The sequence below is a fragment of the Drosophila pseudoobscura genome, chromosome 2 (assembly GCF_009870125.1).
Source record: "Drosophila pseudoobscura strain MV-25-SWS-2005 chromosome 2, UCI_Dpse_MV25, whole genome shotgun sequence".
In the NCBI taxonomy this organism is placed as follows: domain Eukaryota; kingdom Metazoa; phylum Arthropoda; class Insecta; order Diptera; family Drosophilidae; genus Drosophila; species Drosophila pseudoobscura.
In genome coordinates this window covers 4362901-4376819 of record NC_046679.1, presented here as the reverse complement: position 1 = coordinate 4376819, position 13919 = coordinate 4362901, and the positions used below count along the sequence as shown (strand labels likewise).

Here is a 13919-nt window from a genome sequence, read left to right as displayed (position 1 = left end):
TGCACATTTGAAGCTGCTTAGGCCACGCCCCGAAGGGCATGGCGGGGGGGCGAGGGTGTGGGTGTGGAGGGGTTTTGAGTGGGCGCCAGTTGAAGCAGGAAATAGTTTAATTAAAATTCCTTTGGCAATGTCATTAAGGACATTACATTTTGTAGCTGCTGCTCGGGCTGCTCCAGCCCCCAATTTCTCCTCAAGGTGTGTATTATGGTGAGGCCTGCAAGGACGAGTGAACATTTCAATAAGGCAAGGACAGCCCTAGCAGCACACCCAAGGACCCAACGGAATTTCATTGTTTTCGCATGCAAATTTGCATCTGCAAAGCCGGCGAAAAGTCACAAAACAAAAGCTTAATAGAGAGATCCTTTAAAGAGCCATAACAGCATGTAAATGCCCGTCAAAACGCCCCATCGATAGTATTTGTAAAAGAACACTCCTTACTCCTCCTCCTCCTCCTCCGCCACCTCGTCCTCCTCTTCCTCGTCCCTCCTCCCATAACGATGATGAAAGGCGAAACTGAAAAACAAGAGCATAAAACCTAAATGCAAATATCCAAAGGTTCGCAGCACCAAACAATTTATACACATTGCATATAAAAAAGGCGAATAAAAAGTAGGGAGGAAAATAAAGGAAAACAGGAACAAAGGGAAAAAAAAAACAAAAAAATGGACAGGGAAAACAACAAGATTAAAATGAAAACAATCATGACAATCAGAGGACCGCAAATGTCAAATTAAATTATCAATAAATTGCCACCAAGGAGTGGAGCCATGCCGGACACAAAATCGTCGTCCTTGCGCCTGCCACTGGCCACCAGGACAGAACATCCATCCCAGGTCAGCCGTATACCACCCCCAAGCATCGATGAGGGGGCGTTTTGTGGCACATAATGAAATCATTTACAAAATGAAAACAGCACAAGTGGCAGCAGCAGCATCAGCATTCGCCATTGGGAGATGGAAAGCCACAGAGCGAAGACTGTTTAGAATGCTTTAGCCTGCGGGTGGACAGTCCACTTTCTCCCCTGATCCTTGTTCTGTCCATTCCGCCGCTGAAGCGAAAAGCAGAAAACTTTGCACGCCATTGAGTTGACGGGGCTCTCCGGCTCTCCGGCTCTCTGGTCGAAAGGAAAGGCACACTTGCAAATCATAAAACAACAGACGCGAAGAAAATGTTTTTTAAATCTTCATAAATATTCATTATGAGGACTGGCCGAGAGATGGAGCTGACGATGGGGCAGGGCAAATAGTTTGGGGCAGCCTGTAAATGTCCGAGCAGGGCCATTGCCCAGCCAAAAGGAGGAGAAGATGGGGCAGTGGCAAGAGCAGGAGGACACTAAAAAAAACAGTCTTTCAACGAATCAATGGATCATCGAATTATTCATTCGAAATCAAGAAAACATGGTTTTAAATCAAACTAATTATTGAATATTTAAAAAAAAAACAGAAATTTTCTAGCTTGAAAAATTGCTCTTTTAGTAAATGTTGTCGAAACTAATAATCCAATGAATCATTAAAATAATAAAACCTTTTTTTTTCGGTGTAGAAGCACCAGGAGAAGCATGGGTCATCATCAGGAATCGGAGATGGAGTAGGGACCATCAGCAGCGGCATTACCACGAGTAGAGCCCACTCGGCTGGGGCGGTAAGCTTCATTTTGCAGATGGCAGTACATGAAGTTTGTCAGAAAACTGAAGAAAAAAACCAAAAAAAAGAAGAAGAAGAAAGAAAACCAAAAAACAAAAACAGAAACAGCAAAAATAACAATAAAGTAGCTTGAGGAGGGAGCATAAGTAAACGGGAAAAAGACTGGCGAAAAAGAAAAACATTTTCAGGGGTACGTATGACGGCCTTGAAGCGTGAAGATGAGCCGCGCTGAGCCAGACGACAACGACAACGACAACGTCAGTTCATGTCCATGGCCGAGTGGTCAATGGAACCGGGAGCAACCCACGTATTGGGAGCGGTAGCGGGGCAAGTGGGAAGGAAAGCAAACAACTATAAATAACAGGACACCAGGAGCACCAAACAGAAAGAGCCGGAGTAGATGGAGTAACAATGGATCCCGCGGAACCACAAAGCTGTCAATTAGCAGATTTCCTTTCTTAATTTAAGGATTTTTTCAAGGGATACATCATACCGAGAGAGTCCCCCTTCCCCCCAGTTTTCACACATGGATGGTCCGAAAGAACAATGGACTGCAATGGTCTGCAGGAGCTGGCAGCGCCTTACATTATTTCGTTACTTCATATGTCATAAAATCAAGTTACAGAAAAACTTTCTTTGAGGTGAAATTATGCACTTTATTTGAAGTCCTTTAAAATTATACACGTATTTGATTCTCCCAGATTCTCAGATATTATTAGATTCGATATATATTTAGGCAAGGCAATATTTAGTGCATTGTCCAGCATACTACGAGTATCTATTAAAATTCTAAAATCAAAGGTTTGCTAGTTTCACATTGCCCAAAAAATAGAAGAGCAAATTTCCCCACAAACTTCTATTGCGCTCTTTTAGGCATGTAAAAGCTTTTGCAAGCTTTAAGCTTTGTGTGACATTGAGGGAATTTTGTGGCGCGCTTTCAAACTAACATAAGGATCGAGATAATTCAAATGAAGCGAATTTTTATTTCTAAACTATTTTGCATTGATTAAAACATTACATTTTCAATTCAGGCTATTCTAAGTTTATCTTAAGTCCCATTGACTAATTTCCTTTTGCCGAGGGGACATTTTTTCTTCGTTTGAAAGTTAAATCCAAAAGAGCCCAGCCATGCCATTATATCTACCATAAATGATAATAACATAAAGAATTCAAAGATTAACTAAAATTTATTTAGCACAGGAAATTTCCAAATATTTCAACAAATTAACATTATTTACTCTTAAGAACTGGTTTAGTGCTGGTTTTTATTAAGATAACAGTAATAATAAATTGTAAAAGAGGTCTCTTGTTAACAGACTGTAAGAATCTTAAAATATCCCGCAGGGATATTTTCACTGGAAAATTCTCTCTTTTTGAAAGGTACATTTTCTCTTTGCGTGGCTTTTCTTTTCGTTTTTAGGTTTCCACCAACAAAAAGAGCAACAACAACAGCAACAACAGTGGGTGAAGAGGAGGCTGTAATACCAATTACATTGGGCTAGTCGCGTAGGTCCTTCGTGTGCTCAAAGGACTATATCCATTGCTCCCATCAGGGGGTGAGAGTGGGTTGAATGGATGGCGGGTTCGTGTGTGCCCTTCCCGCTTCGTGCTAACTGTTGAATCAACGAGTGGTTGCCGAAGCCCACCCTCGTGTCGTCATTCGTGCAATTTGCTACCGAGGCAGCCTTCATCATGCAACCTTCAGTCTTCGTCCGAACGCGTAATCTAACGGTTGTTGTGTGTTCTTGCCACATGCCACACTTGCCACACTCTCCAGAGGCCGCCCCGCTTACAAAGTGTTGAATGGAATTTTTGGGAAAAATATACAGATAATAAAATTTGAGTGCATTTTGAGATTAACTCTCCAGCGAGATATATCTATCTCTCCGATAAACTGTAAATTGTTTGTGTTTTGTGGTGTGCGAAAATCGAAGGGATTTACGGATATTTTCCATAAACAAAATCGCGCTTCGTTAATTCTGTTTCTGATTCGATTTTGGGTCTCTCGCGGCGCTCGGGCTCCCGACTCCCGATTCCGGACACCGATTCCGTGCCGCTATTATCACCGTCTCCGGGCTCCACTCTCGTACTCTCTCGCTGTGCAAATTGTGCCACATAGAAAATCGTGAAATTGAACACACCGCCGGCCACGCATCTAGCAGCCGCTCCATCTAGCGCCTTCGCCACATTGAAAGCCACAAGACGAAGATTTTTAATTAAATTAAGAGAGTGAAAAATAACAGCAAGCCACAACAGCACCGTTCTGCCAACTCCCGGCTGCTAATGCAAACAATCAGCACAGAAATTAAATATTTAAATATTTGTTTATGCGGAAATTGTGCGGCATTTTAAATTAGGACGCTCGAACGGAACCGCCAGTACCAGTGTGCCAGTTGCCAGTTGCCAGTGTTTCTATCTGTGTGTGCCCCGTGCCACAGTGCCGCAGTGTGAATGTGTATGTGTGTGCGTGTCGCAGCCGGAAAAGCCATAAATAAAGCTAAGCACACATAAACAAATAAAACACACACACAAGCGCATATACGCATACACGCATCGAGAGTGTTGGGTCAAAGACCGTAGAAACCAAAAACTAGAGGGGATTACTGTAAGAGGTAAGTCGTGTCACCTGTTGAAAGGGGAGCTCCCCATCAGAAACATCTTATGCACATTCACAAATGAATTATTAGACTAGGAAAATATCCATCGAGCTTATAGAAATACCGAGAAGCGATATGTGGGTAGCCTGTGGGAAATCTTTTGCTATTCGTATTATCAGGATTTTCATTTCGTTTGGAGCATCTTTTTGAGGCATCTTAAGCTGAAATTTATAAAATTTGGACTATCTTTAGACACATACGAATTTTTTAGATCGACTTACAGTCGGAACTGAATAATCATTGAAAAATATACAAAATAAGATCTTATAAAATTTGCTAGTTCTAAGATATAATTTATATTTAAAAGAAAACAGCTTTAAATAATTTTCATAGAAAAATCAAAGTACATGAAAATTATTTATTAATTGTTTCTATTTATTATTTTCTTGGGAAAGTCATGACTTTAATGCATGAAATGATATGAAAATAATATCAAAAGGAAATTAAAGGAAATATAATTTGTACGAGTATATATGAATATGAGGATGATTTTGCGTTTGTGTGTGTTATATTTTTCGCTTCATATAAAAGGAAATCAGCGCGGTATAGAGCCGTATTCCGCAATTTAATTGCAGTCATTGTATTTTTATTTTGTTGCACGGCATCGAGAGGAGCACTTGCTGCATATTTAATGGCCGGGCTGCAATCATTCAGCTGCATAATTAATATAAAATAAAGCCATGCGATTTTCACAATCAAATCACTTCGAATTGCACTTTTTTTTCTCTCTCCCTCATCCTGTCCGTGCTTTATTGTTTGTATTTTTTAGCAATTAATTAAAAATATGTATGAATGATGTGTTTTTCGCACATCACTTGCTTGCCATGTTCTACCATAGGGGATATGGTATCCCCCTTCGATTCCCTTATCCATAAATTGTCAGTCAGTGTAAAATTGAAGTTTATATAGAAAACAATTATGCGGCAAACACCCTACAGAGAGAGACAGGCGATACAGAGAGAGACAGAGAGAGACAGAGAGAGAGAGAGAGAGATTGCACATTGCATAAAGCCGATACCAAATGAAACACTTGAAAATGTGACAATCCACAGCTCGTTTGCTCGTATAATATGCCATTCCAGATTAACCGATTGATATCTCCATGAATTATGGATGGATTGGAAAAACACACACACGCATTTACACACACTTGTTATACACATTTATGTGGTGGAAAATCTATTCTGATTGAATTCGAAATGTTCATTATTTCATTGAAAACAATTTGTTGAAAGCGGATTTCTATAAAAGTTAATTCTTATATTTATTCTTATATTCATATTTTTTATTCAACGTTCGGTTAAGATTATGATTGATGACGTTAGCGGCTTAAGGGTATTCTAAATGGGTGCTTATCTTAATATTAATACACTAATGAGTAATGCCACAAGCAATGTTTTAAATTGAACGAATGATATTTATAGGATGGGGTGGGGGAAGTTTTCCAAAAGTACTTTAAGGATGGTTCAAAACGGGCTTCCTTTCAGTCCGTTCAAAAGTGATTGGGCACTCGTTCCAAAAGGGTCCTACAAGTGGAATTATATTATTTTTAAATAGTTCTACAATGGTTCTTAGGTCCAAATCCTTAACAATGCATCCAAAAACTGTTTTAAGCCACAAAGTTTAGGCTGCAAAAAGATATCTCTCTACGTGAAATAGTGCTCTGCCTAAGAGCTGTGAAAGTGCAATCGAAAATGTTTCAAAATAATAAAAAGCTCAAGAAATGTGTATCTTAATTTATTAAAAACAAGTATAAATATGATTTTAAAAGAGTTACCATAAGAAATGTGTTTAAAAACGAACACAATGCTTGAATTCACATCAGAGATGATTAAATAAAGGTTGTGGAGCATCAAAGAAATGGAAATTCAGTTGGAAATTCCCCACAATTTCACGACCAATACAGGATCGGTGACACATTTGCCCGAAATGGTCGCACGCTCATTGAAAATGGGGCTATAAAAGCAGCCGGAATGTACATGAATCTTATATACGCGATTGCCACGTATGTATGTATCTCTACATTCGCATACAGAGAACTTTTATTTAACGAGAACTTTAATTTCCGCTTAAATACTGCGGCCAGCAGTTGGGGCTTAAAAATGAAAGACATATCAATAAATAAGTATGTCCAGCATGGCCCGTGGGGGCTTGCATCAACACACAGATACGAACGTGTGCACACACCAGCGACCATGCACCATGCACCATGCACCATGCACCACACGACACACGACACACAATCATCCATCCATACACCCATCCATCCACACCTACAATAAATAAGCCAACGCACATAATGGTTAAATAATTAAAGACGCACGAAAGCCACAGCAATCAGATGTATCAGATGCTATAATAGTTAAAGTCATTTATATTTATTGAGCCTGCATTCGTAGGTGGACAACGCTTAATGGTTGACCAGATCCCCAGCACACACAGCCCGTAGCCTTTGGGGCAATGTGTCCTTTATCCTTTCTTGACCCAACCCCCGGCCCAGCCGCATGCCCCATGCCCAAACCATCCAAAAACACACAATTCAATATATGTAAACGTAATGGTTGGGCAGGCCACTCTATTAACTTTCAATTGCAATTCGAAAATTCCCCTTCCACATTCCCAAAACGCAAATTCTCAAAACGCATTTCTCATGCATCGAAGGGATAGCAGGCGTGGGCGTGGGCGTGGGCATGGGCGTGTCCCGTTGTGGTAATTGTTTTAAAGCATTCATACATAAATTTGGCTAATTAAACATGACCACATACGCGCACATACCCCATCCCGGAATCGTAATACGTAAATATTCCATAATAATGGTATAATGTAAATAGTAGTGCTCGTAGAAACAGACCCACTAACAAGCCACACAAAACACACACAGCCAGAGCCAGAGAGCCAGGACCAGGACGATGTCCAGAGCCCAATTGTGCCCACACATATGTGTTTGCCTATTGGCATCGACAGAACAGAACAGAACAGAACAGAACGGAACAGAACGAGTAATAACAGCCCAAAACATAATTCATAATAACAATAAAATGAGAGAGTCTGGACCGTGCAGCCATGGAGCCAACTGCAGTTGGCTTTAATTCAATTTTCTGTGCATCGATCCTGCCATCCTATTACGTACAATTTCTGGTCGTGATTCGCTTGTAGCTTCTACCGACTGCTCAGGCAATTGATAAATGACAAATCTAACTGGGCCCTCCACTTGGATTACATAATTCGTCGCTATCCATGCAATCCATAATTAATCAGCATGTACATTTAATTACAGTCTTCATTTGTACAGAGATTAATGGAGATGCTCACCTTGGGACTGGCCTCTGAAATGTCAATTACTTTGGCATACATTTAGTGAAACTTCGGGGGGGATTACAATATAATGTTTCATTAAGAAAAAAGTTGTATATAAAATTTACTTAGGCTTAATGCTTTACTCTTGAGAGAAATTGGATAATAATTATAATACATAATCTCGAAGGAAGGAGACATTCCACTGTACCACCTCAGAAAAATTACAGAAAAATCTTCCTTTGATACAAATTGAATGAAGGCAAACGCAAAAGAAACAGAAATTTCATTCACATATTGTAACTGTCATCCATTTCTCAATTATTTCCGGAAGGACTGCTTTATCATCTAGAAATTACCCAGAAAACTGTTGACATTTCTGTTATCTTCTATTATCTTTGCATTTCCCCAAATGGTTGCTCTGGGGAAAATATTCCCTTCCACAAATATCATACAGATGTTCATTTACAACTGCTCCAGCATATTTTTCTTTGATATTGTACTCTTTCATTTTGCAAGGTCTTGCCATCCTTCAGACGATACTCCTTCTGTTGACCTTACCCATTTTCACAGTTCGTTTTCCTTTCCAACAATCACACGCCATCCATGGCTCATAGTTTTCCCCCATTGTGTTTCCTCAATTTTCTCCCCTGTTCCACATTTTCAACTATTGACTAATTAAAAAAAAAAAACGAAATCAGCAGCAGCAGCAGTAGGAGGAGGAGCAGAATGGAATCTAGATGGCATAATAAGCAACTGCTTCTGTTTTCTGTTTCAATTTCTCGTACTGTTGCTTTTCCAGAAGTAAAGAAAATTCCTTGCCAAATGGAAAAAGCAAAACAAACCCAGGGAATGTCCGCAGCGCGTTGTATACGTGTTATATACAGAGAGAGAGAGAGGAGAGCCCTAGTAGATTTTCTCGTATTTTTCCAAATGACCCAATAAATTTGAGCTCATTATGACGCCGAACCACGCTCTTCGCGCTCCTCCTTTGTTTGTGGCCAGCAGAAATACCAAAAAATAAATAAAAAAGAAAGAATGAACAGAATTGGTAGAAGAACCAAGTAAGTAAAATAAATGTGGCAGCAATCGTAGGGCGAGAGTGAAAATAAAAATGAGCCACAAACAGGCAGGCAGGCACAACGGGGCCGGTGGCACGATGGCACGATGGCACGGTGGCATGGAAGGTAATTGCTATAAGCAGGGCCACAGTCCGAGGGCATTCAGAGTTTCCCGGCGCATAATGAGCGTGAAAATAGTGAAAATATGAAAACGTCTTCGGAATCTTCAGTGGGTCCGAACAATATTTGATTTCCTAATGGCTAATTCTGCTGGCAGTGCAGAAAATTATGCCATGCTAGCTTGAATAGTGGTCATCTTTGGGGAGTGGGTAAGGGAACAGGACTGGTCTTCGAAAGCATACCAAAGACTAAATAGGAAAATGATTTCCTATAACGATATTTTGAACTCACATTTGGGACTTCTAAGAACAAATGCCAGAAGAGCTCCATTATAAGCGAATTATAAGAAGAGACACACATTGAGTTTTTAAATGGAACCTTCCATCTGTTAACCATTATATTGGAGGCATTTGTAAAATTATAGGAAGGTTCTCGACTTCTTAGATCATCAGGGATTTTCTTAGTCTTCAAGTGAGATGTTGCAGATTCCAAAAATCACCTTCTGCCTTGCATTGAACTGTAGCTCAGGAATGCTGGCCATCATCCATCGGAATCTAATGCCGCTTCATTGCACATTGTACGAGTACGAGTACGACTACGGGTTGGAGTATCTCTGCTGCTCGAGCTTCAAATTATGCTGCAATTTGGGTTAGCCAGCCTGCGTCTGACCGAAATCCATGCTTAGGCGCTTTATTACGGCTAATTAGGAGGCTTCTGGAGTGGGAGAGAGAGTGGGAGCCAGAGCTGGCATTTCATTCCCGGATAGCTAATGCCGTAGCCACACACACGGACACGGACGGACACGACACTGACACTGACACACTCGCTGGCACAATTTTAGGCCCACATGCGTCGTCTGTTTAGTCATTCGAGTGTGCACATTTGAATAATTAATTTGTGCAGTGGTAATTTACACGTTGGTCGACTGGCTTTTTGGTTGGCATTCGGTCCTGTGGCCTGGCAATGGCAACTGGCTCCTGGCTCCTGGGGCCCCGTCGCTGCATGTTATTTGATTATTTTCCTATGCCTATAGCTGCAATTGCATCTGGATCCGGCGTAGGGCAGGGAAAGGCAGCGCAGTGCAGGGCAGGGCAGAAGGTACGGTGTGTGGTTTTCGTATGTCATGGCATATTTATGACATTGGTAATTAAATTTAATTGTTGCACTTCTCTCTCTCTCTCCCTGGCCATGCCCACGGGCCAACCAGCTACCCATTCAACCATCCTACTATTTAACCATATTCCACCACCGCCGCTTTACATTTCGTTGCGGTCATGGGGCCATAACTTAACCCACTAACGCCCGCCGTACACGCATTATAGTGTTGGTTATCCTTGGATTGGTATATATTTTATTTTTTTTTTTAGCTCTTTACGCTAGGTACAGAGGGGTGTACTGTTTTGAAGTAGATGTTTGTTACAAGCGGAGGGAATCGATTTCTGGGGGGATCGATTTCTTGTAAGAGAAAGAGAAACAAATGTTGAAGATGGATAGAAGCTCTTAAATGTTTTCGATCCGCTTAAGACTAGGAAGCGAAATGTAGGTTAAGGATGGATTAAGAAGAACTTAGAAGAAAAAGGAAAGATTTTCCACTGTTATCACTCCTATCACTATAATATATATTTCTTGTTATTTAGTTCTCAGAGAAATTGTATTCAAAATAATCAATAATCTGATAGGGTATCTTGTAGTCGTTATGCGCAATATTTTCTAATTTTACCTGTTAATTTTTGTTTAGCTTTTTAGCTGGCCTTCGGCCCCTGTCAACGGCCATTGGCTTTTATTTGAGGCATTTGTTTTGTTCGCAGTTTTTATTGTGGCCCTTTGTCCATTACCGGGCCGACGTTTGCGTGCTGCTTCTGATATGATAAGCTCAGTGGGGGAGGTACCTTCCAAACCCATGCTCAAGCCCTCTCCCTCTTGGCCAGCTGTCGGCTTAATTGCAATGCTAAACGCTAAATCATAGCCTCACGTGCACCACGTAATTAGCTTAAATTGTAAGCTGTTGTTATAGCACTGACCAGGAGTGTACGAGGACTCATTAGCCATAGTATAGAGAGCGAGAGAGAGAGAGAGAGAGAGAGTAGGTCCTGCAACAGCCACACAAATAGCTTCCCTCTGACCCCTCACGTGTTGATTAGTTCAAAAATAATAAATTGCATAAATTGTACTCTTTTGTGTATGTCCTCTGAAATAGGATTCCATTCTCAAATTAAAAATATATTAATTAAACATTAGACAGCATGAAACATGCATTCTACAAAATGTTGTTTATGGAAAATGCATCAAATGCTCCACTTCACACATACATATTTGAGAGCTGAAGCATTCGAGTTGACATTTGTGGCTGGAATTTATTTACAGAATCCTTGATGGGTCTTGGCACGTGGTGATGGGGGGGGAATCTGTCCATCAGTATTGCAGATACTGGTATCATTTGAAAGGATGACAGTCTGAATGGCTATTAAAAATGTCTGTGGAAGAGTCACTACACATAAATATGTAGATGGGAATCGATTGGAGTTGAGAATTCTAGTTTGAAATCAAAACAAGGCAAAATATTTTTTATTTGGTAAATGAAAAGAACCCATGCTTCATCTAGTGGGGTTTGAAGTAATTTCATTTGAGTATTTCGTTATATAGAATCTAATGCAATAACCAACAGAATTGTTCAAGCATTTACTGAGTTCTAACGAACAAAAAGGTTCTCTAAAAATAGACTCTTCTTATTTGATTTTTAAGCTGCAAATAACATTACCTTCAATATTTATTCAAAATTTCTTTGACTTTTTGGTTTGTACATATTTTCAGACTCTAATAAAATAAACTAACAGAATTATTTTTGGTTGTTTTAGGGGATTGATTGATTTTGTGTTGAAGTAATATTTCGGAGCTAACTTCGATACTCTTCGGCTGGTAAATTGCTTTTGTTCTTAAGACTGTTATAAAATTAGAAAATGAAATTATTGAACCTTTATCGATAGTTAATGGAAACAATAATTCTTCATTCAAATATTTTTTTCAAATTTCATTTGATTTCAGCTGCAAAAGTGGGATGGGTTAGGGTACTCATACTAGGTGTTTAGGAAAATATTATTCCTGCTATTAAGAGATTTATAAAATCAACAGTGAAAATTATTGAAGCATTTTCTGCTAGTAAAACTACTATAACTAGTTGTTTTTCCCCCAATTTTTAAACGATTTTATTCTCCCAGCAAAAAAAATTAATTCAAAATGTAATTTATTATTGTGCAATGAAGCAGCAGTTTGCCGTAGGCTTTTCCCCAGAAATATTTACTGCATTATTCGAATATAATTAACATTTACAATCCGCTCACCTGTTGGGGACAATAAACCATATCCCTGCCTCCGTCTGCCATGCCATTTGTGTGGCATTTTCTAATTGTCTCAGACACAAGCCGAAAACAAACAAAACAAACGAATAGTTCTGATTAAGTTCGATTTAATTATGCAAACAAATACCATATCTAATGGAGTGTGCTGTGTACATACATATATATCCCGAAAGCAGGCCCGAAGGATTCAGTTTGTTGTTCATTTCAAAGTCAGGAAAAAAAACTCTGAAAAGGAATACAAATAAAAACGACAACACTTTTCATATCTCTCTTTTTTTGCTTTGGTTGTCGGTTGACTTTATTTTTGGTTAGGGGTATTCGCCCGCAGGAGCCAAAATAATTAAATACAAAAAAAAAGACAGAAAGGTGGTGGGGGAAGGGAAAACACAAGACAGAAACAGTCAACAGTCGAAGCGATTGAGCGGTGACGGTGGGGGTGGGGTTGGGGCTTCGGGGACAACAAGTGAAATGGAAAGTGAGGAAATGCCCGCCAGCAGTTTTTGACAGTATCCTTGACTTTTGTTGGCGTTTTTAAGACCCTTACACCCCCATGGAAACCCTAAAGGCCCAACCACCCATCGATGGTAATGAAAAACGCGCCCTTTGTGGGCTCCCTTAATGGGCGCGGGCGTTTTGCCAGAAATGCTTGTCGTGCCCCAGTTTGTCGCTCCTTCTCCTACTGCTGATGTTGCTTTTGCTGTTGCTGTTTGCCGTTGCTCTTGTTGTTGCCACATACCTTGTTGTGCCTTTTATTTTGCGCCTGGCGCCGGACAAAAACTTTTTGAGTAAATGTCTTTGTCAGCAGGTGTAGCAGGCGGCTGGTTTTTCCCTTTCTCTTTCTTTTGCTTTCCTGCCCTTTGGGCCGTGTCCTTGCTGCCGCATGCCGCATGCTGCCTGCTGCCTGCTCCTTGCAGTTTCATTACCCCAAAACAAGAGATTTTTGTTTAAACTTGTTTCAGGTACGAAGGAAAAAACGGAGCAGCATGAGTAGGGGTAGCACCTACCAACAAGAGCAACAAAAAACGGAAAAATAATACTTTGCATCATTTATGCGGTCTTTTGGCGTTTGTGTTTGCATACCCTTGAAGAGGGTGCTACGATTTTGATCAGATAGTGGAAAAGACTAAGAACGAAGCCTTTTCTGACACGTAAAATATTATGCACATATTCTTATGCCGCATTGGCATATGGTAAACGGTAATGACAAGATTTTTTTACCACTCGTATATCATATAGTTGTAGATGTCATAGGAATAATACGGCGAAAAATAGTTTCTTGTAACAAACATTTATTAAGTTCTAATAAAAATTAAGCTTAATCATGTTCAGATTTCTGTTTAACAAGTTCTGGAAACATAAGATCATAATAAAATAAAAATAAAAAAAAACCATTTGTGGGAAAAATAAGATAAGTAGTCCAATCAGACGTTTATTGTGATCTTTTCACTTTTCATATATGTACCTCCCATCTGAGCATTCGATCAGGAAAGGGTATCCCAACATTCGTTATCTTTTCTTTCTCGTTTGGAGCTTTTGTTTGCACAAAAGTGGCTCTGGCCCTTTTGGCTGGCGGGCGACCTGTTAAATGTGTTTATTCGAAACACTTGAATTATTTAGACACGTTTGACTGGCATTGACTTTGATTAGGCCATACATATTCCATGCATTCATAAAACCTGCTGCTTAGACAGATTTTAGACAGCGTTTTATGGGGGATACACACAGAGTATGCCACCAGAGTCAGCATTAAATTTAGCACACAATTACCAGGTTCGCAGATAAGTCGAT

At 40.0% G+C, this 13919-nt stretch overlaps 1 protein-coding gene across 3 annotated transcripts in view; it reads left to right on the top strand.

Moving 5' to 3' along the window:
- The first annotated feature begins 3322 nt into the window (after nucleotides 1-3322).
- LOC13036398 (neurotrimin) overlaps nucleotides 3323-13919 on the top strand; it is a 138385-nt gene continuing 127788 nt past the window's right edge. For 2 of the 3 annotated variants that reach the window (XM_033384184.1, XM_015183455.2), the window contains exon 1: nucleotides 3323-4255. The gene's annotated coding sequence lies outside the window, so the exon portion shown is untranslated. The remainder of the gene's footprint in view (nucleotides 4256-13919) is intronic. The other variant, XM_003736234.3, reaches the window with a different exon arrangement.